General features: G+C 34.3%; 1 long non-coding RNA gene across 2 annotated transcripts in view; it reads right to left on the bottom strand.

Moving 5' to 3' along the window:
* Positions 1 to 729: 729 nt before the first annotated feature.
* Positions 730 to 26,371, bottom strand: part of LOC141541068 (uncharacterized) — a 39,708-nt gene continuing 14,066 nt past the window's right edge. For both annotated transcript variants that reach the window (XR_012481647.1, XR_012481646.1), the window contains exons 2-3: positions 1,766 to 1,936; positions 730 to 993 (exon numbers count right to left, since the gene is read on the bottom strand). This is a non-coding gene — a long non-coding RNA (uncharacterized LOC141541068). The remainder of the gene's footprint in view (positions 994 to 1,765; positions 1,937 to 26,371) is intronic.

The raw sequence follows: 26,371 nt of genomic DNA, 5'->3' as shown, positions 1-26,371 counted from the left end.
GAGCCCCATGTCGTGTGGGGAGAGGTATATTTAGAAGTTTTCCTTACAGGGCAGCTATTTAAGGCTCATTCCTCTGTCTCCTTAGCATGGCATCCCTTCAAATCTACTAAATGACTGTCAGATTCAGCAGATGAGTGGGGAAGCTAAACAAAATCTTTATTTTTATGCTTCAGGACAAGGGATAAGTACATATATCCTAATGGGGTAACCCAAGAGACTATATGAGGTCTTTATTAACAATGGTTGGGTTTTTGTCTTTTTTGTTTGTTTGTTTAAATCACCAGAACTCACAGTGATTAAATGATTTAATATGACATAGGAATGACAAATGGTCCTATGTATTTGATCATTTAAGAAACTATACAGGGTAGTAGCTAACAGGGATTATCATAGAGTCAGAAAGGTCTAGGTTCAAATCTTCCCTGTCATATAGTATATGTAGGACTCTTGAAAAGTTATTTAAATTCTAAGTGTCCCTGGGAAATTTTTCATCTGCTTAGATGGAAAGGTGTTACTGAGAAATTCTAGGTGTACACAACACACCCACACCCACACACCCACACACCCACACACACACACACACACACATACACATACACACACACACGCAAAAGGTCATCTGCAAAACCAACAGAATGTTGTATTAATTTTCAGATAGGTGTCTCAAATATTTATTTTCCTGATTAAGGCATATGAAAGACCTGAGTAACTTTATTCTATTTCCCCATGTCTATCAAAAGCCCCAAATTTGCAGTACATGACTAGTGTACTTAACATTTGCCCTCTGAGGGATATACATGTTATGAAAATGATTCATTAGTTCTATGACAAGTCTTTTTTTAAAACTGCCATGTGTCTCTTCACCTTAATCCTTAGTGTCATGATCTGGGGATTCCAAGACAGTCTCTTTTGGAATTTATATCTGAACTCCAAGCCAGAATTTTCCAGTGTTTATGGTTCCAAGTGGTATCCATTTTCTCCCACTTATTAAGGCTAAGGAGAGAAGCAATAAAAAAAAATTAGACAATTTTTTAAAATTTCATATGGAAAAAGCTTTCAAGTGAAATGGTTAGACAATACAGATTCCTACATTATTCACTAATTCTACTATGTCATTGAAGATGACCATCAATAACAGGAAATTAGCAGTCAATGACAAGAAGAAAATCATTGCTTCCCCATTTCATATTTGTTTTTAAGACTAAATCTCCAGGCTTTGATGACACATCTTACTTCCAGTTTCTAGTAAAAAAAAAAAAAAAAAAAAATCAAAAGATCTTAGATCTAGAAGGTACCTAAAGAACCTATCTAGTACACACCCCTTCATTCAAAGAAAAACTCATTTTAGCCATCTGAGGCAATGATATCTTCAGCTTTAGAAGACCCCCAAAGAGGGAACCACCTCCCCTAGCCCCAGGTCTCCCTCAAGAAATTCTTTCCCATTTCTAATAAGCCCCTGTTACCAGTTTAATCCTGTTTCCTCTTGTCTCATTCTTTTCTGTAACCCGTAGAAACATCAAACCAGTTTCCATCTTGAATTCTCTCCCTGCCCCCCATCCTTCCATTTGTGAGGATGCTAATGTGCATGGTTGGAGCAGTGCTAAGTCCCCTGTTATCATGCAAGCAATTGCTAACTGTGGACCTCTGACTTTGTAATTTGTTCTTCATGGACTTGCCTGCAGCCAATAAGCAAAATCAATAGTCTTTGCTGAAAAGTAAGCAAGTACTAGTGTGTTATGTGACAGGTGAAGATACATGTGCTTACCAGGGGTCAGGGGGCCACATCAAATTTCTCTCTGACTTCTTTTCAAAAAAGCTAAATCCATTTAGGGAGCATTCGTCATTGGAAAATGTTGCAGTGGGGAATTGGAGAGGCTGCCGCTCTTCTTTTCTCATTTAACGATGTTTGTTTTCAACAGCCTGTTCAATAATGTCACTGAGAAGAAATTATGTGAGAAGAATAAAGTGCTTAGAGTCTATTTATTTATTCATTCATTCATTCATTCATTTCAGTAGAATAACACTAGCTATTGCTTTCTCATGTTTATTAATACAGCTGTGGTCGGCCAAACATTTGTTTGTTCTAGTCCCTTCAAAGAAATAGGTGGGGTCTCTTTCCTACGCCATGGAATTGATTACCTGTAGTTTAAATCTGAGCGAAGGTTATATGAGCTTGATGGGAGATATACATATCTCTAAGCCAACATTATGGGAGAATGTAAATCTACCTAATAATTTGGCTTCAGATGAGACGCCAAGAAGCGTTTTGTTTTCTCCTTGAAATGATCAGGCACCAGGCAATTTTGGAGAAAGATATAAAATAAAAGACTAATGAGTTAAAGTGGATTCCAAAGGGCTAAAATAAAATGGGCTTTTAATCTTTGATATTTTATCACTGCAGCTCTCCATTTTCCATCCTAGAATCCTATCATTTGGATGTGGTTCATGAGGGAAAAGCAAAACCTCAGTCAAAAAGAATTTCTCCAAATACATATTAAACTGTAGCAAGTCAGTTGGGCAAATTTTTCTTTCCCATTTGGGGATTTTTATTTTATTTTACTTTCCTATGAAATGACTTTGAGGAAGAAAAAACACTACTTTTGCAATTCACAATCAAATATTGTTGACTGACACAAGAAGAAAAAACTTGAGCATTACTTACTGGCCTAAAGATCAGTAGAGCATTAGAAGTAGCTGTTGAAAAGTTCATGTAGCAGCCATGAATTCTGCCTATTTTGATAAGCAAAGGTTGGACTAGGAACATTCCCCTCACTTTTTATGGTCTGTCTACACAAGTTGCAGATTGACTTAACCTGGTCTGGAGAGCTATGGTATTCCTTACCAAAAAACTAATTTGTGGCAGCTAGATGATTCTTAGGGCAAGCTATCTTCATTGATAAGACCTGAGGTTATACTTAATATAATCTATTTTATAAATGCCAGTAGGAAATGGATAGAACACCAGCCCTGAAATCAGGAGGACCTGAGTTCAAATATGACCTCAGACACTTAACACTTCCTGACTGTGTGACACTGGGCAAGTCACTTAACCCCGATTGCTTCAGGAAAAAAAAAAAAAAAAAAAAAAAAAAAAAAAAAAAATATATATATATATATATATATATAATATATATAATGATGTTTGGGAATCCTCTGATATTCCTAAATTCCATTACACCATAAATAAGCATTAGTAAGATTACAGATCAAGTCCCATTATAAGAAATTTGTGACAATGAAAATTTCTGTTAATCTAATCTGTGATGCCCAAGGTCTAGCTGATACTACATTTATTGTAAGCAATGCTTCATACAATGGAATTTAGGTACAATAAAATAATTGGAAAAACCCCTTGCTTATTTCTTCATTATGATGAGGAATGACTTTTAACCTTCTTTTTTTAACCTCCATTTAGCATTTGCATTAAAAATAAAATAGATTTTCACAAGTTATGAGAATTTTTAAAATTCTCTTGGAGAAGCAGAAAGTTGAAAAGATTGAATCAAATTCCAAATTATATGTATGCTAATTATACATTTTCTGGATTATCCATGGTATTTGCTAATATCAATCTGGATCATACACTGCTGCCAAGACTAAAGAGCTATGAGTCTATTCTTACAGAAAGAACTTCTAGCCACTATACCATATGATAAAGATTCTCAAACTTTCAATTTCAGGCCCCCTTTATATTCTTAAAAATTATTGAGGATCCTTTTCCCAAGGAGTTTTTTATGTGGGTTGTATCTGTTGTTAGTCATCACATAAGAAATGAAAATATTAGTATTTTTATGAAGCTAGTTTTGACCTTGTTATAGACTTCCAGAACTTGGAGACTCATTGGTATTCTCAGACCACACTTTAGGAACTACTGTTTTATTAGATTTATTAGATTATTATTATTATTTATTAGATTAGAGCCAAAATGGCTAGCTGGTAATCCCTATTACCAGAAGATGGTAATAGAGACCATCATCCATCATAGGCTACATAACTAACAGCCGCCACAAGACCATTTGATACCATCACAGCAACAATCACCAGGCCACCATATGTTTATCAACTATGACCATCAGAGTAGCAATGCACCCATAAGAACTATAATATCCACTGTCAAAAAGGCTCAGTAAGAATAGCAAAATAATATCATCAATTGGTACTATAGTTTCAGAAGCATGAATTGGGCCTTCTCTTGTGGGTTCTTATTGTAAGTCTTATCTATATACATGAATCTTACCCATGATCCACTAATGATGCATGTAGTCCATACCCTGGGTTGTTTTATTTTTAAGGGCAAAGGAAGGATTATTTTATTGCAGCTTTCTTCTCTATGCTATTTCATTAAATGCCTTTGCTTTTAACTAATTGGGTCTTCTTTATAACTAATGAAGAATAAACATACCAGTGGGGGCTATGTTTTTGTACATATAAAGGTCCACAAAATATCTTGATCCTTGAGGCCCCTACATATAAGAAGTTAGTGCCTCAACAAATAAAATTAGGATTACAATTTAAGACCAGAAGAGCTCTTAGAAATCAGTGAGTTTGTTCCTTTTATATAACACATGAGTAAAGTTAGGCTCAAAAAAGTCAAGTGACCAGCCCCACATTATATATGCCGTTACTCTCCTCCATTAGTTTCAGTAATCAATATTTCTTTATATTAATGGGTTTAAATATATACTGTCTAAATGATTGGACTCAATGCCATGCTCCTAAGAGAGCAGTAGATATATTCTAGTTAAGTATGTAAGACTGGGAGAGTAAATATGTGGTAATGACTAGTATTCTCTTCACTTCATAGATGGATAAATGAGGCATGGCAGTTAAGTGACTCATCTAAGGTGACACAGTAAGAAACAGAAGGTCAGAACTGAAATGTAACATGGTTCACTAGATTGCCCTTCCTTATCGCCTACTCAAAAATTATCTGATGATGGATATAAAGTAATCAGTCTTCTTCTAGAACTCATAAGCTTTTATAGTTTGGGAAGTTTTATCTTATTTTGTTTTTTTTAATTTAATCCATCTCTCAGGGAAGAAATTATTTCTATTAGTATAAATGGGGAAGTGATCTGCAATATATAAGCTTAGACAAGAGCTTTTCCCCATCCCTTCCCCTTCATCACCTTCCCCCCTAAAAGGACTTTGTTCTTATTGTTCCCCCCTCAATAGAACACAAGCTACTTGAATAAAAGTATTTGCCAAGCAATTGGCAAAACTGAAAGGGTCCATTTCAATGCTATCTATCTCTCCTGTTTTTATCTTTGTATATCCAGAAGCTAACACTGTGCTTCACACATAACAAAGTCTGGATTAATGTTTATTGCCCAATGATGGTGTTGACCAAATCACTTCTTTTCTTTTACTTTCTTTCTCTGCCCTTCCATAGCCTACTTTCCTTCCTTCCCTTCATTCCCACCACCCCAAAAACCAAGAGTCAATATTAGAATAGGGGAGAATCTGATTATATAAGACACTCTGCTTTCATTCAAAGGGAGCATATTAATATACATAATATCTATTTTTTTTACAGAATCTGCTTTCTGTCTTACAGAAGTGGATCATCTGTATTACTAGGCTTGTAACAGTAATGTCATTTACAAGCTGGTTCACAAGCTGTATAGGAGAAGGATAATGAATCCCAGTACTTGACACAGGCTTAATTAGGACTTTAATGGTTAAAATAAAGACCTGACTTGCCTTCCTACCACACCAACTGAGGGCAAGGATCCCAACGTCTTCCCTTGATGCCCACCAAAAATAAAAATGCTCTATTAAGGATCCTCTGCTATCCAGGCTAATTTAAACCTGAGGCCAAAAGAACACAACTTTCCCACTGCTTAAGTTATTCCCTCCTTCTAAATTAGCTGTTTGTGAAAAGGGCATCAGCACTTTGGGGCCACTAGAGGATCATTTAAAGGAGTGTAACAGTCCTGCATTAGATGAGGGGCACAGAGATTTGAGGCATAGGGCTGGGATGGCATTGCAGAGCCATTGGGTGTGCCCCCAATCAATATTATTAGGCCATGAGGCTGTTCCTTACCTGTACTTCCTGAACTCTGAGCAAGTTCAAGATTCAAAGTCACCCTCAAAGTGTGATTCAGAGTTGACATCTTTATAATGATCCACTCCTCTCTGGAGTCACCAGAAGAGTCCTGCTTTGGGCTTGGGCCGGTGGCTGGAATGGATCAGTTCTAGAGAACCAGAGGTCCCAGAGGAGTCTGCTTAGCCTAGAGGTAACCTTTCCCTCCCTGAAGCTACTCCTGCTCTTTTCCCTTCCCTACCATACAGTTTATGAACTAAGGAGAAATGTCTATATCTTAGTCAATATATACTTTTAGATCCCAAGACTGGATCAAAAGATATATCCTTTTATATAACATATATGACAAAAGATAACATTTATAAAGGACTTACTTTTAGGTTTTCAAAGTGTTTTACATGTGTTGCCTCATTTGATCCTCACAACAACCCCATGCAATAGAAAGGAAGGCTCAGCCCAGTGTTATCACCTCAGTCCATCAAGAAACTAAGGCTTATGAGGAGCTAAGATGGCAGAGCAGGGGACCAGGCTGAACTCTTCCAACATCGTCCTCCAAAAAGCTTCAAAATAAAACCTCAAATCAAATTCTGTAGCAGTAAAGTCAACAAAAGGTCAGAGGGACACATTTTTTCCTACCTATTGTATGTGCCTCCTCAAAAGTCCATTTTGCTCTAATCACTGTCTCCTTTAATCCTCTTTCCTTTTTATCAACCTTCCCCCCCCCAATATCTCTTATCCCCTTCTCCTGTTTCTAAACCCAAAATATATTTCCTTATTTGAACCAGTTCTGATGAGAGTAAGGTTAAAATGCCCCTCCTTACCATAAGAGTTCCCCTACCACAATAAATGCACAAGAGTCCTAGAACTCTGACCAGTGCCCTTTTTCTCTTGTGACTGATCATCAGGCTGAGAGCAGTTAAGTCATTGTCTAGGATGACACAGATAGTTAGTGTCAGTGGCAGGAATTCAGTCCTTAATTCCAAGTCAAGGTGGCTCATGTGCCAATTCAATACATACAGGTTCCCGTCTTCAAGGAGTTTATAATCCAGTTGGTGTACTGGGCTAGGGAGATACTTTAAATCTTATACCTTTTATCAGAGGAAAATAGCACTCTTGGTTAAGAATTTGCATAGCTATTTTAACCTGTCAAAATCTTAAGTACAGGGAGCAAACCTAATTTATCTTAAAATCATAGTCTAAAAGCCAGGTAGCTAATCCCTTCATTTTTAAAAGGAGGAAACTCAGTCTCAAAGAGATTGTCCTTTTTCCCCCCTAAAATTACAGAGATTGTAAGTGGCTATACCAACATTAGAACTTGTCTTAGTTCTTAATCCACTATTTTTTCTTCCTTCGACAATATTCTATCATAATCAAGCACATTTATAAAAAAAAATCATACTTCTTTCCAAGACCTAAAGATAAAGTTGATTTTGAGTCTCTCTAATATAACTTAACAAGTTGGGGTTGGCCTAACTGTATTAAGGTTCTTTCTCTCTAAAATTCTATGATTGTATTAACATAATACATGGTCAGATATAAATGACTGTTATCATGGACTATTACCTCTCTGATTGCTCCTTTGCTATCTTCTTTGCCAGTTCTTTTACCTCTTGCCCCTTAAATGTGGTTATTCCCCCAAGGTTCTGTCCTGAATCTCTCTATACTTGTTCACTGGGGATATCTGTTCCTTGACCTTCACTTGTCATTTTTATGGAGATTACTCTTAAATTTATCCATCCAGCCATAAACTGTCCCCTCAGTTCCAGTGAGAAATTCCAGCTGTCTGATAGATAACCATCTTGAATGTCCAATCACAAACCCTACATCACCAGAACTGAACCCAAAACACATTCTCTCCCAAACCCATCTCTCTTACTTACTTCTCTGTTTTTGTTAAATATTACTTTGCTCCCAGACCCTGAGAGTCAAAACTTCAGTCAGATTTGACTCTTCTCTTGACCTTGTATACCATATCTAGTCAGTTGCCAAGACCTTTAGACACACTCTACAATAACTTTCTTATGCATCTTCTCTTTCTACTCCTGTTATGACTACCTTCATTAAATCCAACTTGGACTATGGTAATATCCTAACCAATCTCTTTATCTCTCATCTCCCTTATTTGATCTATTCTTGACACTTTCATCAGAATAATCATTTTAATGAACAGATCATATCATTCCACTGTTTAAAAAAAAGTCATCAATGACTACCTATTACTAATCAAATGAAATATATTTTTACTGCTCTGTTATTACTACCCCTCATAGACTCTATGTTCCATCCAAACTAGTCCCCTAATCATATGCCAGTCTCACCCCTAAGGCATAGAATATTCTCCTTCCTACATTATTTTCCTCTTCCCTAGTTCAAATACAATCTCAGACACTTAACTAGCTGTGTGATCCTGATCAAGTAAATTAACCCTATTTCCTTTTTCTGTGCAATGAGTTGGAGAAGGAAATGGCAAATCATTCCAGTATCTTTGCCAAGAAAACTCCAAATTGGGTCATGAAGAGTTGGAAATGACTGAAACAACAGAACATTATCCTCTACTTTAATCTTTTCCCTCCTTCAAAACTCAGCTCAAGTCTTACCTCCTCTCTAATCTCTCTCTGATCTCTTAATGTAGAAGTCATATCTCCCTAAAGAAACTTTTTACAGTATTTCCTTAGATCTTTTTTCCTATGTTTATCATATGAGTACAATAATAATTACAATTGTAATAATTACATTTATATATAGCACTGTGAGGTTTGCAAAGTGCTTTTGTCCCAATGGTGTTCATAAAAAACCAAAGAGAGAAAAGGCTATGATTTGTTGGGGAAGAAGAAAGGAGAACAAAAAAAACATTAGCCTTTCAGTTTTTGTTACAAGGGATGGCTCATTGGACAAGGGAGGAACGGATGATATATTCAGAAATAAAGGTGATATAAAAACAAAAGAAACTAATAAAAATGAGATAAACTACTTAAGGAAAAAATATATTCTAGATATTTTGCCAGCAATTGAAGTAAAGCTCACTGGATTACAGTTTAAAGGATCCACCTTTTCTTTTTTTCAATATCCAGACAATGTTTGTCTTTCATCCTAAAGTGCCTTTCCTATTTTCAATAAATTTTCAAACATCACTAGCTACAGCTCAGCATCATAACTGCCAGTTATTTTAATACTCATGAATATGGTTCATCTAGGCTTGGTGGTTTAAGTTCATTAGAAATAGCTAAATATTGTCTTATTTTCCCCACTTATCTTCAATTTCAATTGCCTATTAACCACTTGTATTCTATTTTTCAGGTAGAAAATTACTCTCATTTATAGAAAAAAATAGAAGAATTGAGTGATTCTGCCTTCTTTCTGCCATCCATTCCCATTGTACTGTTTACCATCTGACAAGACTTTTTCCTTCTTTGATCTTCCTCTTCCTCTAAATCTGTTAAAGCAAACAGCTTGTTTATTTATTTATTATGATTTTTAACATTCATCACCATCCTTAGTGTAATTCTGAGTTTAGTACTCCTGAAAATATTCCTATAGAACCATAACATTCTTTTATGTTGATTCTTCATTTCCTGTATCTTCAATATGTGTCTCTTTAAAATTTAAATTGTTTGTCTATGAATTCTCTACACATTAAACATAATCTCTTTACATCTCTTTTTATTTCTTATCAGAATCATTTATGTTTGAATCTTTAGAATTTCATTCCTTATAATTCCCTACCCACTTTAGGATGACTTCTTATGTAGAATTGTAAATCACAGTGTATTTCTATCTATCCTTTCAATGAAATCTAAATTGCACTGTCTCAAAATCCATATGGCCTATGAAACTATGTCGATTCCTTTCTTTCTCCATAATGAACTCTAAAATGAAGTAGTTATTGCCTCAAAAAGTTCCTATCATTTTCAAGAATTTTTAAGTTCCTAACATTTAAGCAACTAAATATATTGTTCAGAATCAGGTCCTGCATAGCAATTTTTTCTTGTTTCCTTTTCTTTTTGGAGAATGAAATTATTATTAAGACAAACTAATTATATGCTACTTTGCTTTTAGTAGAAAAGCTTCATCAGTCATCCAGGTTGTTGAAATCATCTGTCATTACTATCATGATCTATATCCCAAACTCATTGTCTATTTCTTCCTTCTGACCAAGTGGATTGAAGTATACTCTTACTACCATAAATATTCATCCAAATTCTTTCAACTATATTTCATTCCTCTAGTTCATGGATTTCTTCACATGAGTTTAATTTCTTAATATTTAAAGCTCTTACATTTCCATTTTACTTGTTTATTCTCTTTAAGATTTACCTGATCATATACATAATCCAGCCATATTATAAGATCTATTCTAACAAGCTTTGGTGGTATCTTTCAGGTCAAATTCACATTTTTGCATCAAGATTTTTAGATCAGCTTGCTTATTACCAATACTTTTGCATTTATATGTAGAGATGTTAATTCACTGGCTTTCTTAGTGGCTTTTTTCTTAATTATGGTATTATGTAAATTATCAGTCTTCTCAATTTTATTCTTCTAATGATATCATACCTGCTATTTTCTCTGGCAATAGTCAGTTTTTTACTTCTCTATCATTTTCATTTAAAAATTTCTTTAAAAAAACTGATAAGACTGCAGAGCAGGGTGGGGGAGGAAGAAAACATTTTTACCAGTCCTCGTTAGCTGCATTCCTTTCTTGACAAAGGTTTATATTTTAATCATTGTTCATAAATCCAATCTCAGATATCATCTTCTTAACACTTCCAAAATACTCTGTTCACTTTTTTAAAATTAAGTTTTTATTGACTTTTCTGTTTCTTAAATCACCATAGGAATCCCAAGTATCCTTCCCCTACTCCTTCACAGAGAGCTATCTCATATAACAAATAGTATTTTGAGAGAAAAAAATTAATATAACTGGCTGTTCACTTCTTAAGCCTCCTGTATTGTACTGTGCTATATTGTACCATACTAAGATACTCATATGGTCCTCTGAGCCTTGAGTCTGCATGTGGACCAAAAACTTATTGCCCTCCTAATTGCCTTGCTGATAGATATATCATCATCTGGAGTCACTAATTACCAAACTATAACAGATGCAATATCTGAACAGCATAGTTATGTCTAAAGTGGTCTTCACATGTGAAAAGAAAATGCCCAAGATGAAGTGAGAAGAACTTAATGTGAGAATGTAACTGTGTGGAAGTGAGAAGACAGCATATAACTAGACAACTTGTGCCCATAAAATGCTCATTTTCTTGCACACAACTTCAAAATCCCCAGCACTGCTTTCTAGGTTGCTTTAGTAGATATGATTAGATATCATTAATTCCCATATGAATCACATAAAGAAATGATAATGATTAAGTTTGCCAAGTTTTCAGAGATTCTCCATCAGATGCCAGATATGAGCAAAGGAAGGATGTGTACATTTCTATCATTCATATCTTTGCACAAGAGGGAATCATCAACACCAGTCATATTCCTCATTGGTGATTGCCTTTCCCAGACCATTAGTTCAGAAGTCCAGCCATACTTCTCTTCATTCCTGGTAAGAGCCTCAGCAGCCATCTAGCCTATTCTAGTACCCTTCATCACTTCTCCACTGCCTCAGTTGATCAAATCAACTCTGCCACTATTACTATAGGGGTATGGCACTCCATTCCCATATGGCCCTACTCAATATCCTAGTAACTTTCTTGACCAGAGTTCCTCTGTCTACTACTCCCTTTTTTATATTGTCTCCCCAAGTGAAAGATAAGTTTCTTGATAGCTCGGACTATCTTTGCTTTTTAATAATTATATTCTCACCATGTGTACATAGTAAGCATGTAATAAATGATTTTTTCATTCATTTACTCTTACTTCTTAGACTAGTACTGGGGAAACTTCTCTTTTCAGGTGGCATCCAATTCCTTGGAGTACAAGAAGCATTTTCTTCTAAGAAAAAGATGCTTCTTTTCCAAAAGGTCACTCTTCTTGAGGGAGAGATCTCGAGGAAAAGACTTGAGACTGAACTGAACCTGTGATTTCATTGGTAAAAGGATTTCCCTTTTAAGAAAAATCCCTTCACCTTCTTTTCGATTTAAAATTTTAAGGAATTTCCTGGACTGCTAAAAGATTGACTCGCCAGAGTCATGTGACCAATATTTATAAGAGGCAAGATTCGACCGTGTTCTTTTTCTACCACTCCATACTTGCTACCTCTGTTACTTAACTTCAAATGTTCAGTGGATTTTATTCTTCTTTCCTTCTTTTTCTGTGCTTTATTCCTCTCCCCTTCATTCTTCTGTTGGCCATATTGAGAGCTCAGTTGATGGAAACTCCTGAATGAGATTTTATTTATAGAGGGCTTTCCCACCTTTTCTTGCAATGTGACCCTTGCTTGCTCAGCTGCCTTTGTTCTATAATTGACAAATTCCTGCAGAAGCCCTAAAGCAAACAGAAGATGCCCTCAGCTGTTGTCTGTGGGAAGGAATTTGTCACAACCAGATCAACAAACACTATATTACTCTGAGACATGAAAATATCTCTGTTACATTGAACCTTTATTTCTAATGGTATTTGTTGTAATGGGATTTGTATCTCTAGGTAAAATTTAAACAATGTTTAATTACAGTTTATTCTTGTTTATTAGAGAGGAAAAACTGTAAGGTAAAACTGGCCTCCTAAAGTCTAGTTGAATGTCCTCCCCCTAGGGTTCTTCAGTAACCCTAAAAGACATCAGAGGATGTCTAGACTCTCTACAAATGACTCCAAGTCCAAATAATATGTTTCCTTGACTGTAGGAGAGATTGCCACTCCACTTCCATTTAACTACTAACAGACTCAAATCTAAATTTTGTTTTGCATAGAAACATTTACTTCAGTGGTATGATACTAAATATACAAACAAAGGTCCAGTTCGAGTTTAGCTCAGGTTCCAAATCCATAGTTCCCCGTAGCTCTGGATTCACCAAGTTTCACTGCCAGGGTGGTTAACAGCAATGCCCTGCTTCACCATTGCTTGAACTCTCAGTCTAGTAGGGATCACCACTGGCATCTTAAACTGAGAAGAATGAATAGAGGAAGGGATGATAATCTCTCTTTCCCCTGGTTCAGTTCATGGCACCTGGGCTATGGGTAAACTGTGATCTTCATGTTCTAGAAATAACAGGAAGTAGTACTTGGGAAAGAGAGAGATTACCCTAGTCTGGCCAGTTTTCAAGACCAAAGGAGTTTAATCCCACCCATATGGCAGAACCCAGAGAAACACTATGCTTCCAAGATAGGCAATCTGGACATAAGCACAAGGTAAGACTCTTTACAGTAGATACTAAGGCATAAGGATAATTGTATGAGCTTATTTTAGCTTAGCAGGGCAAGCGTAGAGCCTAGAGAGATGAGAAAGGGAGAAAGAGAAGGAAAAAAAAAAGAAATGGATAGATTGATACATAGAGACAGAGATAGAAAGAGACAAATACAGAAATAGAGACAGAGAGATATATAGAGAGAGACAGAGAAAGAGATAGGCAAAGAGACAGAAACAGAGAGACAAAAGAGACAGAGACACACACAAAGAGACTACACACACAGAGACTGAGCCAGAGAGACAGAAAGACAAAGAGAAGAGAGAGAAAGAAAGAGAGATTCAGACACAGAGTTAGAGATTTTCACCTAAGAAATGAAGGGAGGTTTTAAAAGCTTTACAAAATTACACAGCTAGGCTGCACAGTGGAGAGAGCACAGAAAGACATGAGTTTGAATCCAACTTTAAGCACTTCTAAGTTGTATAACCCTGAGTGAATCACTTTATCTATGTCCTCCTTCATTTCCTCCTCTATAAAATGAAGATAATAATTATACCTACTATCCATGGCTGTTGTGTGAATCAGACTAGATACTATTTGTAAATTATCATGTAAATTTTAAAGTTCTATGATAAACATCACCTATTACTATTATTAATAATGTTAAAATACCACTGAAAAGAGTGGTTGGAACAATGGCTAGGATTTGGAGTTTGTTTGCCTGAATCATCCAGAGCCACCAGATTTCTGGGTATTTTTCTTCTTTTCTTTGGTGATCTGGAGCCACCTCTGGAATTTGAGGGGGGGTGTAGAGTACTCATTTCCAAAGAGTTTGAAAAGAAAGGACTAAAGTATAGTTCTCTGAAAAAGTGGACAAGGTCTCTGAAGAAAGGTGGAAGCCTTCTTGCTGGGCAGTCACTAGTCTTTTTTGGCATGAAAATCTCTGTATAGCATAACAGGGCAAAGAAGGGTAATGTTCACATCATTTGAATCTCTGAACCAGTGAATATAAGGTATCAGTGTTACTTAGCAAGAGACGCAAATAAATATTCATAACAAAGGCACATGCATAGCTAATTGAACGATTTTTGTTAATATTACACTAGATATTCATGGACATGTGCCTTTCTCTATAATGAAAATACTGCCTTGGGCTAGCTTTGTTTTTCTTGTCTAGAACAATTTATATGCTTTCATTTAAAATGGATATAAACTCTTACTCTCATGACAAAATAATTCACCATTAATTTGGGGAAGGAATTTCTTTATTCTCTTTGTGGTACATTTATTGAAAAAGAAAACCCTAAATATATCTCAAAATTTCTCTTCATGTGTTATGTTTAATTTCAACACCACATTAGATGTCTACGAATAGTGATTTCAGGGATTATTAGGGGCAGATGTATTGCTATGTGTGCACATGAGAGATTTTCCTTCAAATTAATCTTAAAAGTAATAAAAAAAAAATAAATCCCCAGGAGGATGTTAGTATGGCATTTGTACTTGTTATTTTTCTTATCCCCTCATTCATTTAAAAAATAATTTCTTTTTTCCTCTTCTTCCTTAATTCACTGACACCTCGGCTCTCTTAGTCTTTGGAGCCTGGATATTTACAGTTCAGTATTGGGGATTATGGAGTAAGTAGAATCCTGTATTAATATAGGATTATTATAATACAGTTCTTTTCTATAGGAATACAAGTAGCTGTACTTTCAATTTGGTCTTTTTATCTCTAGCACCTAACACACTGTCTGGCACATAGTAAGTATCTAATAAATACTTGTCAAATTAAATTGTTGGATTTATTCAGCATGGAGAATTCCATGTAGGAATTCTCTCCACCAACACCAATACCAATATATCTTTGTACAACAGAAAAAGTGGAAGAATTCACAGTGAGAAGTCATGGCTTCAATTCCCAACACTTTTGCTTACTATCAGGGTGACTTTGAATGGCTCATATTCATATTATCTCCCTCAGTAATATAAACTACTGGAGTAGAGGGATTGTTTCATTTTTATGATCTCCTCAGTAATTGTCATACTGACCAGAACATAGTAGTCACTTAAATGTTTGGTGATTTAATCATGCATACCTAAATCTAGAACATTAGTTCTCACTTTATTTTGGGCTCAGGACCCATTTTCTTTTTTGAAAAGAGATTTTGTCTACATATATATTATGTCTATCAATATTTACCATATTAGAAATAAAAATATGTTACTGTTGTAATGAGAATAGTTTTGAACTCTTGGCCCCGATAGGGTCTCGGGGACCTTCAGGAGTCCCTGGACCACTAGTCTAGACAAACTGACCTCATTCCCAGCAAATTCTATCTCCCATCTCCAACTTTTGTACTGGTTGTCTGCCAACAGGACTCTTTCTCCTCACCCTATCTTCTTTCAAGACAGTCCAAGTGCTACATGAAACCTTTCTTGATCCTTCCAGTCTTCTCCTCAAAACTATCTTGTATTTATTTTGCATGTAGTAGGATCTGTCTTGTGTTTTGTACCCTGATTAGTTCTTTGAGGACAGGAACTGTTTCACTTTAGCCTTTTGATCCTCAGAATCAAGCATAGAACCTAGGACACAAACACTTAGTAAATGCTTTTTGAATGATCAGATGACCTCTAAAGTCTAATACCTCTTGGCTTATATCATTTCAGCTCTAAATTTATGATCCAGTGAATCCAGGGAATGTACACAAAGATTAAGAGACTTACCTGGCATCATAACATTACTATCCATCAGAGATAAGATTTAAATTCAGTTTCTCCTGACTCCATGCTCATCATTTTATCCACTATCCCATACTGTCTCTAAAGTTTATTTATCCTACAAGTCAAACCATGTCCCTTGAAACATAATAACAAGATAATAAATATAAACTTGCACATAATCACTAGATATGTATCACAACAAAACCAGAAGAAATAAAAACAATCATCAAAATAGATGCACAGTTATATGCTAACAAAACTGAGAACATAAAAGAGCTAAAATACTATCTAAAATAAAAAATTACTAAACCATCAGAAGGACTGGGTAGATATATTAAATAACCCAATATCAGATAAGGAAATAGATCCAAGTATAAGGAAACTTCCAAAGGTGGGAAGAAGGTGGGAATTTACCCTGATATATTCATGAAAGAATTCTATTACACTTTTAAAGATCAATTAGCACTCTTGACAAATTATTCTCAAACGCTGAAAAAGAAAGCAATCTACCAAAATCATTTTGTGGGACAAATGTAGTCTCATATTTAAATCAGAAAAAAATAAGACAAAAAAGGATATTCATAAACAAATATTTGTTTATAAATTTTACTTCATTAACAAATATTGCCTCAAAAAATTCAAATAAACATAGCACCTGATATAGCAGTCAATATGGACATGGAGGTTAATCCCATACATGGAATTAACATTTTCTTCAAACAAAAAACAACAACAACAACAAAAGAACTAAGCACATTCTCCTACCCATTTTACTTCCCACATTTAGTAAGAATCACCAAAAAAGTGATTTGGGGATAAATCTGCATCCAAAATAAAAAAGGAAAGAGAAAATCTTTACACGAAATATACATATCCAAATGAAATTATTTGAAAGATATTCTTTAAAAGTCAATTTAGGTCTCATGACTAAAGAAAGGGACTGCTACAAATTTACTAATCTACACCAAATGAGCTTGAAAATTACAAGCATACTTTGTTGCTGCTCTTTGATGTCTCTTTTTTACTCTATTTGAGATTTTCTTGGCAAAGACACTGGAATGATGTGTCATTTCTTTCTCCAGCTTATTTTGCAGATGAGGAAACTGAGGCAAGCAGAGAAATTATTTGTCCAGTAACACACAGCTAGGTAAGTGTTTGAGGTCAGATTTTGTAGAGACCCAGAACTTTGGGCAAGTATACTTGAAACAAGAATACTTGAAACAAGGATATTTATGACAAGGTGTTAACTCACTGGAATTGATGAAATGATAGTTCTTTAGTATACACATATTTAGTACTTAGCATTGTGATGTAATGGTTCTCTAGTTCATCACATACATAGTGTGCTGTAATGATGTAATCATACCAAGATATTTAAGGGCTAAGAAGCAATAGAAATGAGACATTCTATTTTTGACTATCCTTCTAGTGGCTCTCCTGCCTCCTGTACTCCTCCACTAAGATCAAGGCTGGTCCCCAAGGTCCCTCCAGAAAGGTTGCCCGAACATTATAAGATTTGAATTCAGAAAAATGAATCTTCTTCCTGATGTCAGAGCTAATACTTTTTATCAATTGGGACTACCTAGCTGCCCTATAATTGTTAGTTTTTCTGTAGTTATACAGAAAAAGATATGGGAGCTTAACTAGAAGTAGATATATGTGTAAATTTTTATTAATAAAATCCAAAATTTTATGGATACATGAATGTATATATGTACCATCATAGCTAAGGGATGTGTAAGAGAGAAAATGGTGGATTTTAGATGGATCTTAGGATTCACTAAATGGGGCAACATCCCCAGATATACCAAAATGGTCATGAAACTGTATTAAACTAGTGTCATTTGGTAAACTTAAAGTGTATACTATTGAGGATATACGCTTGTTTGTTTAGGAGTATGATGGATCAATTTGAAAGTTCCAAAGGGGCAACTAAGCAAGGCAATGGATAAAAAAATATACCTGGAGTCAGGAATATTTCATCTGAGTTCAAAGCTGGCCTCAGATACTTACTAGCTATATATATATATATATATATGTATATATATATATATATATATATATATATATATATATATATATATATATATATATATATATACACACACACACACACATATATATATATATATATATATATATATGTATATGTCTTGTGTAAATCACTAACCTTTTTTGTCTCAGTTTCTTATCTATAAAATAAACTAGAGAAGGAAATGGCAAACTTCTCTAGTATCTCTGCCAAGAAAAGCCCAAATGGGATCACAAAGAGTCAGATACAAGTTAATAATAACACATTATTATTACTATTATTAAAATTCTGCTTCACACAGTAGCAATATAACTTCTTAAACTCTGCTATTTCATTTATATATAAAATATGGATTATAATAGCACCTACCTTCCAAGGTTGTTGTGAGGATCAAATGATATATGTAAAGTTTGCATATATGGCCTACTCTAAGGCCCTTGAAGGCAGAAACTGGATTATTTTTTTAAAAAAATTTGTTATTCCCCAAGCTGAATTGAACTGAGCAGTTTCATAGAGAGACAATTTGGATCTCTCTACCAGCTCAGAGAAATGTTTCTTACTATTCATTGTTTACAAACTTTTGTCAATTTAAAGTTTAGAGATTCTATTCATAGGTAACAAATAACATTAAGTTCTTAATTAACTAATCATTTAATTCAATTGAGAGCAAATTAAGATGATCTGGTAAACAAAATACAACTCTTTCCATGGAAAGATGCTTTAAGCTTCTGTCTGCCAAATGTATTATCCTTATGGATTAAATTAAGATATCTTCAATCCATTATGTCCATCTAGAGATAGATATTTGTTTAATAGTTTCTGCATACCAAATAATATGGAGTTCTTTTTTAGGCCTAAAAGACAATACAGAGGCACCTGACAAAATCCCTACTTATAGACTAAATTGTAAACTTCAAGAGAGCAAAGGTTTCATCTTTGGCTAATCCTACCTTTTCCTAATTTAGTCTAACAAAGCATTATAATTTAGAAGAAATATATACATAGCTCAATCAGATGGATGAACAAGAAATAATCTAAAAAGTGAATTTTCAAAACAAACAACTACTTATTCAGATCATATTATATATAGATCCTACCACCCTATCATTAACAAATATCTTGCATTTTGAGAACGTATTTAGAGTTCTGCTGTTGATAATAAATACTTTCAAAGTGTAGCCTATTGTATTCCCACAAAGACTTGTGTAATAAGAATGGAAGTGAGAACTTTGCTATCTTTCTTTTATTGAAAAGGATTCAGACACAGAGGGGTTAAGTGACCTATTGGTCCAAGATGACACAAAGAGCCAAGGGCAGAATTGGGACAAGGAACCAAGTCTTTTGACATTTTTTTTCCCTTTACACACACACACACACACACACACACACACACACACACACACACATTCCCACAAAAAAAAAAAAAAAACATACATACAGCTTTCTTTACTACATTGCCCTACCTTTCTTTTTTTCCTCCTGAAATAAAATCAACATTGTCCCTTAAACTTCCAATTAGATGAATGGCCCCAATTCCCATTCGTCATCTTTCATTATTGTCTAGTGTTATCCATTGCTATCCCATCCCACCATCTAATGGTTCTTTTTATATTCACAATATAGCCTTTATAATGAAAAGACCAAACTTTCATGTTTCATAATTATGGGAGATTTTTGAAACTAGTTGTAACCTGCATTTGGCCTCATGATGCCTCTTGGAATAACAATGATTTTGCTTTTAATATATAAGGGCTCAGAACTGATTGTTGCTCCTCATCTTTTGCATATTAAAAAGGCTTCATTAATTAATATTCAGCTAGCTTGCCCCTTGCACACAGGACATCATCTTTACACTGAGTTCCCAAAAGACAAAAGAATAATTGTAGTTTAAATGAAAAGCTTTTGAGATCCCTTTGAGTAGAATGTTAAGATTACAAACATGAATAACATGTGCCAGAGACATAGAAATTTAGTCATTTTGTTTCTGTCCAATGTCAACTCTAAGATTGTTCGAATTGATCTGTGAACCTCAATATCTATCTGATTTTACTAGTTTTTTTTTTTTCTTAATGGAACTTGCTTTTTCCTATTTCTAAAGTCTTTCATAGCCTTTCTCTTCCTACTTTTCTAGATTTCTTACACTTTACTCTGCCAATGACACTTGCCTTTTTACTGTTCCTCCATTAACTTTAAAGAACTGCATAAATGTCAGTTATTATTTCTTGGATATTTGGTTACTGGTTGAACAACTGCCCCCCCAAAAATAGTGTTTAGTACTAGATCAGTCAGTTACCTTAGAAATACATACCTCTGTTTCATAGCTCTGTCTTTGGCCATGTTTTGGTGAGCAATTTTATTAATGATTTGGATAAAGAGTTAAATAGTTTACTAATTCAACTGTTAGATGGTACAATGCTGGAATGTAGAGCTAATTTTAAAAAGATCTCTATAAGCAAGAGTGAAGGACTAAATATAAGAAAATGATTTTTTTCATACATTATATGTGAATTCTTTCATTTAAGCCCACAATATCAATTGTGCAATTTCAAAATAGGAGAGCTCTGTCTAAAGAGTTGTTCATATGAAAAAGGGACCCCGGGTATTAATGGAAGCTCCATATACTTCATTAACATGATGAGGCTGATGGAAGAAAAAAAAAAGCTAACAATCTTAGGCTTCTAAAAGAAATAAGTTTATTATGGTTAGTACCAATAGGCAGAACTAGAATCAATATGTAGTTTTATTTTATTTTTTAAATTACAAAAATATTTCTTCTTTCCATTCCTACCACATTGAAAAAAAAGTATGGGAGGGAAAAAGAGCCTTTATAATGAATAGTCCACATTGACTATAGATTCAAAAATATGTATTTCTTACTAGCTTAAGCAATAAGAGTTGAGAAAGAGATTAAAGGAATTTGAGTAGATAAGGAGGAAACCAAATTATCACTCTTTGCAGATGATATGATGATATACTTAGAGAACCCCAGAGATTCAACTAAAAAAAAAACTAACGAGCAAAACTACAAAACACTTTCCACACAAATAAAGTCAGATCTAAATCATTGGAAAAACATCAAGTGTTCTTGGATAGATCAAGTGAATATAATAAAGATGAAAATATTACTTAAACTAATCTATTTATTTAGTGCTATACCAATCAGACTCCCAAAAAGCTATTTTAATGACCTAGAAAAATAACAACAAAATTCATCTGGAAGAACAAAAGGTCAAGGCTTTCAAGGGAACTAATGAAAAAAAAATCAAATGAAGGTGGCCTAGATGTAGCAGATCTAAAACTCTACTATAAAGCAGCAGTTACCAAAACCATTTGATACTGGCTAAGAAATAAACTAGTTGATCAGTGGAATAGGTTTGGTTCAAAGGAAAAAATAGTCAATAACTTTAATTATCTAGTGTTTGACAAACCTAAAACCCCCAGCTATTGGGATAAGAATTCACAGTTTGACAAAAACTGCTGGGAAAATTGGAAATTAATATAGCAGAAACTAGGCATTGACCCACACTTAACACCATACACCAAGATAAGGTCAAATGGGTTCATGATCTAGGCATAAAGAATGAGATTATAAATAAACTGAAAGAACATAGGATAGTTTACCCCTCAGACCTGTGGAGGAGGAAGGAATTTGTGACCAAAAAAAAACCTAGAGATCATTTTTGATCACAAAATAGAAAATTTTGATTATATCAAATCAAAAAGCTTTTCTATAAACAAAACTAATGCAAACAAGATTAGAAGGGAAGTAACAAATTGGGAAAATATTTTTACAATTAAAGGTTCTGATAAAGGCCTTATTTCCAAAATATATAGAGAATTGACTCTAATTTATAATAAATCAAGCCATTCTCCAATTGATAAATGGTCAAAGCATATGAACAGACAATTTTCAGATGAAGAAATTGAAACTATAGCCATATGAAAAGATGCTCCAAATCATTATTTATCAGAGAAATGCAAATTAAGACAATAGCTCTACACACCTGACAGATTGACTAGGATGACTGAAAAAGATAAATGTTGGAGGGGATGTGGGAAAACTGGGACACTGATATATTGTTGGTGGAATTGTGAATACATCCAACCATTCTGGAGAGCAATTTGGAACTATGCTCAAAAAGTTATCAAACAGTACATACTCTTTGATCCAGCAGTATTACTATTAGGCTTACATCCCAAAGAGATCTTAAAGAAGGGAAAGGGACCTGTATATGCCAAAATGTTTGTGGCAGCCCTCTTTGTAGTGGCCAGAAACTAGAAACTGAGTGGATGCTCATCAATTGGAGAATGGCTGAATAAATTGTGGTATATGAATATTATGGAATATTATTGCTCTATAAGATATGACCAACAGGATAATTTCAGAAAGGCTTGGAGAGACTTACATGAACTGATGCTGAGTGAAATGAGCAGGACCCAGACATCATTATATACTTCAACAACAATACTATGTGATGATCAATTCTGATGGATGTGGCTCTCTTCAACAATGAAATGAACCAAATCAGTTCCATTTGTTCAATAATGAATAGAATGAGCTACAGCTAGTGAAAGAACTCTGGGAATTAAGTGTGAACCACTATATAGCATTTTGAATCCCTCTGTTTTTGTCTACTTGCATTTTTTATTTTCCTCACAGGCTAATTGTACATTACTTCAAAGTCCAATTCTTCTTGTCCAGCAAAATAACTGTATGGTTATGTACACATATACTGTATTTAACATATACTTTAACATATTTAACATGTATTGGTCGACCTGCCATCTGGGGAAGGGGATGGGGGGAAGGAGGGGAAAAATTGGAACAAAAGATTTTGCAATTATCAATGCTGAAAAATTACCCATGCATATATCTTGTAAATAAAAAGCCATACTATATATATATATATATGTATATATATATATATATATATTAATACAACTCTCCTTTTAAGAAGTAGAGAGCATGCTTTATCATTCCTCTGGAGTCATGATGGGTTCATTGGGTTCTTAAGTCTTTCAAAGTTGTTTGTCTTTAAAATGTTGTGATTATTTACATAAATTATTCTTATGGTTCATCTCACTTCTCTATCAGTTCATAAAATTTCCTCCAAAACCATCTATTTATCATTTGTGACAAGCGAAAGATGAACTAGCTGAGGAAACAAAGATTCAAGTTTCCAAGATTATTAATTTATTATACAATACATGCCAATTGCATAACAAATTGAGACCAGAACTCCCCAGTTTAGGACTGAACCCCAAATACAGGGAGAGGCAATTTTTATATAATAAAAACAATTAATAAAAAGTCAATTAATGAAAAGAAAATAATTAACCAGGATACACTAAGTAATCAAATTTCTAATTGGAAGGAAGCTTAGGGACTTTCCAAGTTGAAAGTAGGAGAGTGAACAGGTGCAATATCCTGAAATTTAAAAAAGAGGTGTCCCATTCCCCCCAAGTGTTTGTGAACAATCAAAGGAATATGAAAATAATAAGTAGTTAATTACTATAGAGCAATTATCAGATAAGACATAGAGGTTGCTTAAGATATATAATTGTAAGAAATCTTGCATCAATTTTTGGATCTGATTGAGTTTCTGGTCAACACAAGGTAGGTCCTTAGTCAAGCATCTCTAAGCAGCAGGGAGAGGTGGTTCAGCTTCCCAGTCAAGTAACCGTATGTTCAAACAATACAACAAAGTCTTCTCACAATTCCCATCATTGAATACAATCTTATCACAAAACAGAAATTGGACTAGACCTATAATCGAGTAGGAAGAGAACCAAACTAACTCCAGAATTGAGTTCTAAGATGAAGTCAGTATAGTTCACTCAATTCCCATTACTATATGCTATCTTAATCCCTTCAATTCCTTTACATTTCTTGTTAGGTTCTTACTAAGTGCTAAATCGGTACTTAACAATTCTCTAGTTCATATCTTTGGTTCTGGCCTTTAAGGGGAGTTTACCCCTTTGAACTTCTGAGGAGGAGTTTACATATGAAAAGAAGTTTGCACAACCTTTAAAAGGAACAAGTTCATTGGTTGAAGTAATTTTCCCACAAGCCCCTGAGTTCTCACACGCCCATTCTCTGGGAGGATAAAAGAAGACAACATTGAGCAAGGAGGAGTCTACAGAGTTGGGACAACACTCTGGAGGATGAAGAGTCAAGTCTGGGATTGAGTTGAGATGGTAGTCCCCAAGGATAACTTAGAGACGACCGGACCTTTACAATTCAAGAACTTTACAATTTCTTATAGTACAATAATATTCTATTCCATTAATTTATATATCATAATTTCCTCAGTAGTTTCCTAAATTGATGGGTATCTTCTTAGTTACCATTTCTTTGCCACTGCAACCTGCTACTGATATAGGTCCTTTTCTACTTTCATTGATGATTTGGGGGTATAGATCTTATAGTGGCATTGCTGAATCAAAGAGTTTGAAAAATTTTGTAATTTGGGAGGTGTAGTTCCAAACTGCTTTCCAGAATGGTTATACCTATTAACAGCTCCCCCAAATAATTAACCAATGTGACTTATTCTCCCATTCATTGGAAAATTTATCATTTTCTTTTCTGTCAGTTTTACCATTTTTAATGGAATGAGATGGAATCTCAGAGTTGCTTTAATTTGCATTTCCAATGGACAGAAATTATAAGGAGTTGGATTTAGGCTCAATATAAAGAACAATTTCCTAACAATAATCACTAAACAAAAATGAAATAAGATGCCTCCAGAAATGTGAATTCCCCACCTGAGAAGATACTCAGAAAATTGGTAAAGGTATATGAAGAATAATCATTTATATAGCATTTCCACATTTGTAAAGCACTTTACATATTTATCTTATTCAATCCTTGCAACAAGCTTGTGGGATGAGAGGGAAATGGAGAATGCTATATTTTTAGATTCCCATTTTATAGGAAAGAAAAGTGAGACCGAAAAAACTTATATGACTTGCCCAGACAGATAGCTAATAAGCATCTGAGGAAGTATTTGAATTGACTACAAGCTTAGCACTCTATCCACTGAAGTAGGTGTTAGGGCACATGTCTTTAGACTCTAATATATTGTGATTTTTAGAGGGTTCCTTGTCTTTCTTTTGAAAGATCACAAGAAGTAAAATAATTAAACAAAATGTTGATACAAGTTGCAGGCAATTATTTTGCTCAGAAAATATTCTTCCTTTATGTAGAATGTTTGATCCCTTTAAGATTATTATTCTTATCTGTAAAATGGGAATAACTATAATATCTATTTTATAGGGTTATTGTGCTGGTGGAATGAGTAATGTACACAAAGCCCTTTATTGATCTTAAAGCACTACATAAATATAAGCTACAGTTATTAGTTATAATGATATTATTTTCATAAACAACAAATATTTTTAAATTTTGAGAAGGCTATTTTCATTAAATCTAACTATGATAAATAAGCTATGGAGTTATAGGTATCAAATTGATTCAATTTTCAGGAGACTATTTTAATCTTAATGCTAATGAATAAAAAAAACAGAATTTCAGGGAACTCATCATCAATTAATCAATCAAAAATAACTAGGTCATCCACTAGCTGTTCATTACTGAAAGATACAGAAAAAAATATGTTTAGCTCCATACCTTCAGCAAATCTGTAATCTAGCTGTGGGACTAATGTGGTATACATGAAACAAATAATACAAATATATTGTTTATGTGCCAAATTGCTTCAGTCTGCTCGATAAGTTGTATGGTTAGAATATTCCAGAAAACCTTCAAGAAAAAAGAAGGACCACTCTGGCCCAGAAAGAATGAATAGAATAGAAACAAACAAGGTGTAATAATAATAATAATAATAATAATAACTAACATTGATTTAGCACATAAATATTCTTTAATACATATACTAGAGGTATTATCATTATCCCTATTCTGAATCTGAACAGCAGAGAATAAAAGTGATTCATTTATAGACACAGAATTACTTTGTACCAGGGACAAGATTTGCACTTAGGTTTTCCTGATTCCAGATTCAACATTCTAGCCAATCAAACCCTACAGAAAAATAAAAGGAACATTCCAAGTGAGGAGAATAACATGGACGAAGTATTGTGATGAGTGAGCATTGTACTTTCATGAAACAATGAGGACACATGATTAACTAGAGCAAAGGGAACATGTAGGGGAATACATTGAGGGAAACGGTTGACTACATGGAGTATGGAAAACTTATAATATATCTTGAAAACCAGACAGAGATGTTTGTACAGGAACCAGGAAGACACAGAAAG

This window comes from Sminthopsis crassicaudata, chromosome 4, assembly GCF_048593235.1.
Source record: "Sminthopsis crassicaudata isolate SCR6 chromosome 4, ASM4859323v1, whole genome shotgun sequence".
In the NCBI taxonomy this organism is placed as follows: Eukaryota; Metazoa; Chordata; class Mammalia; order Dasyuromorphia; family Dasyuridae; genus Sminthopsis; species Sminthopsis crassicaudata.
This window is presented reverse-complemented; position numbering and strand designations above follow the sequence as displayed.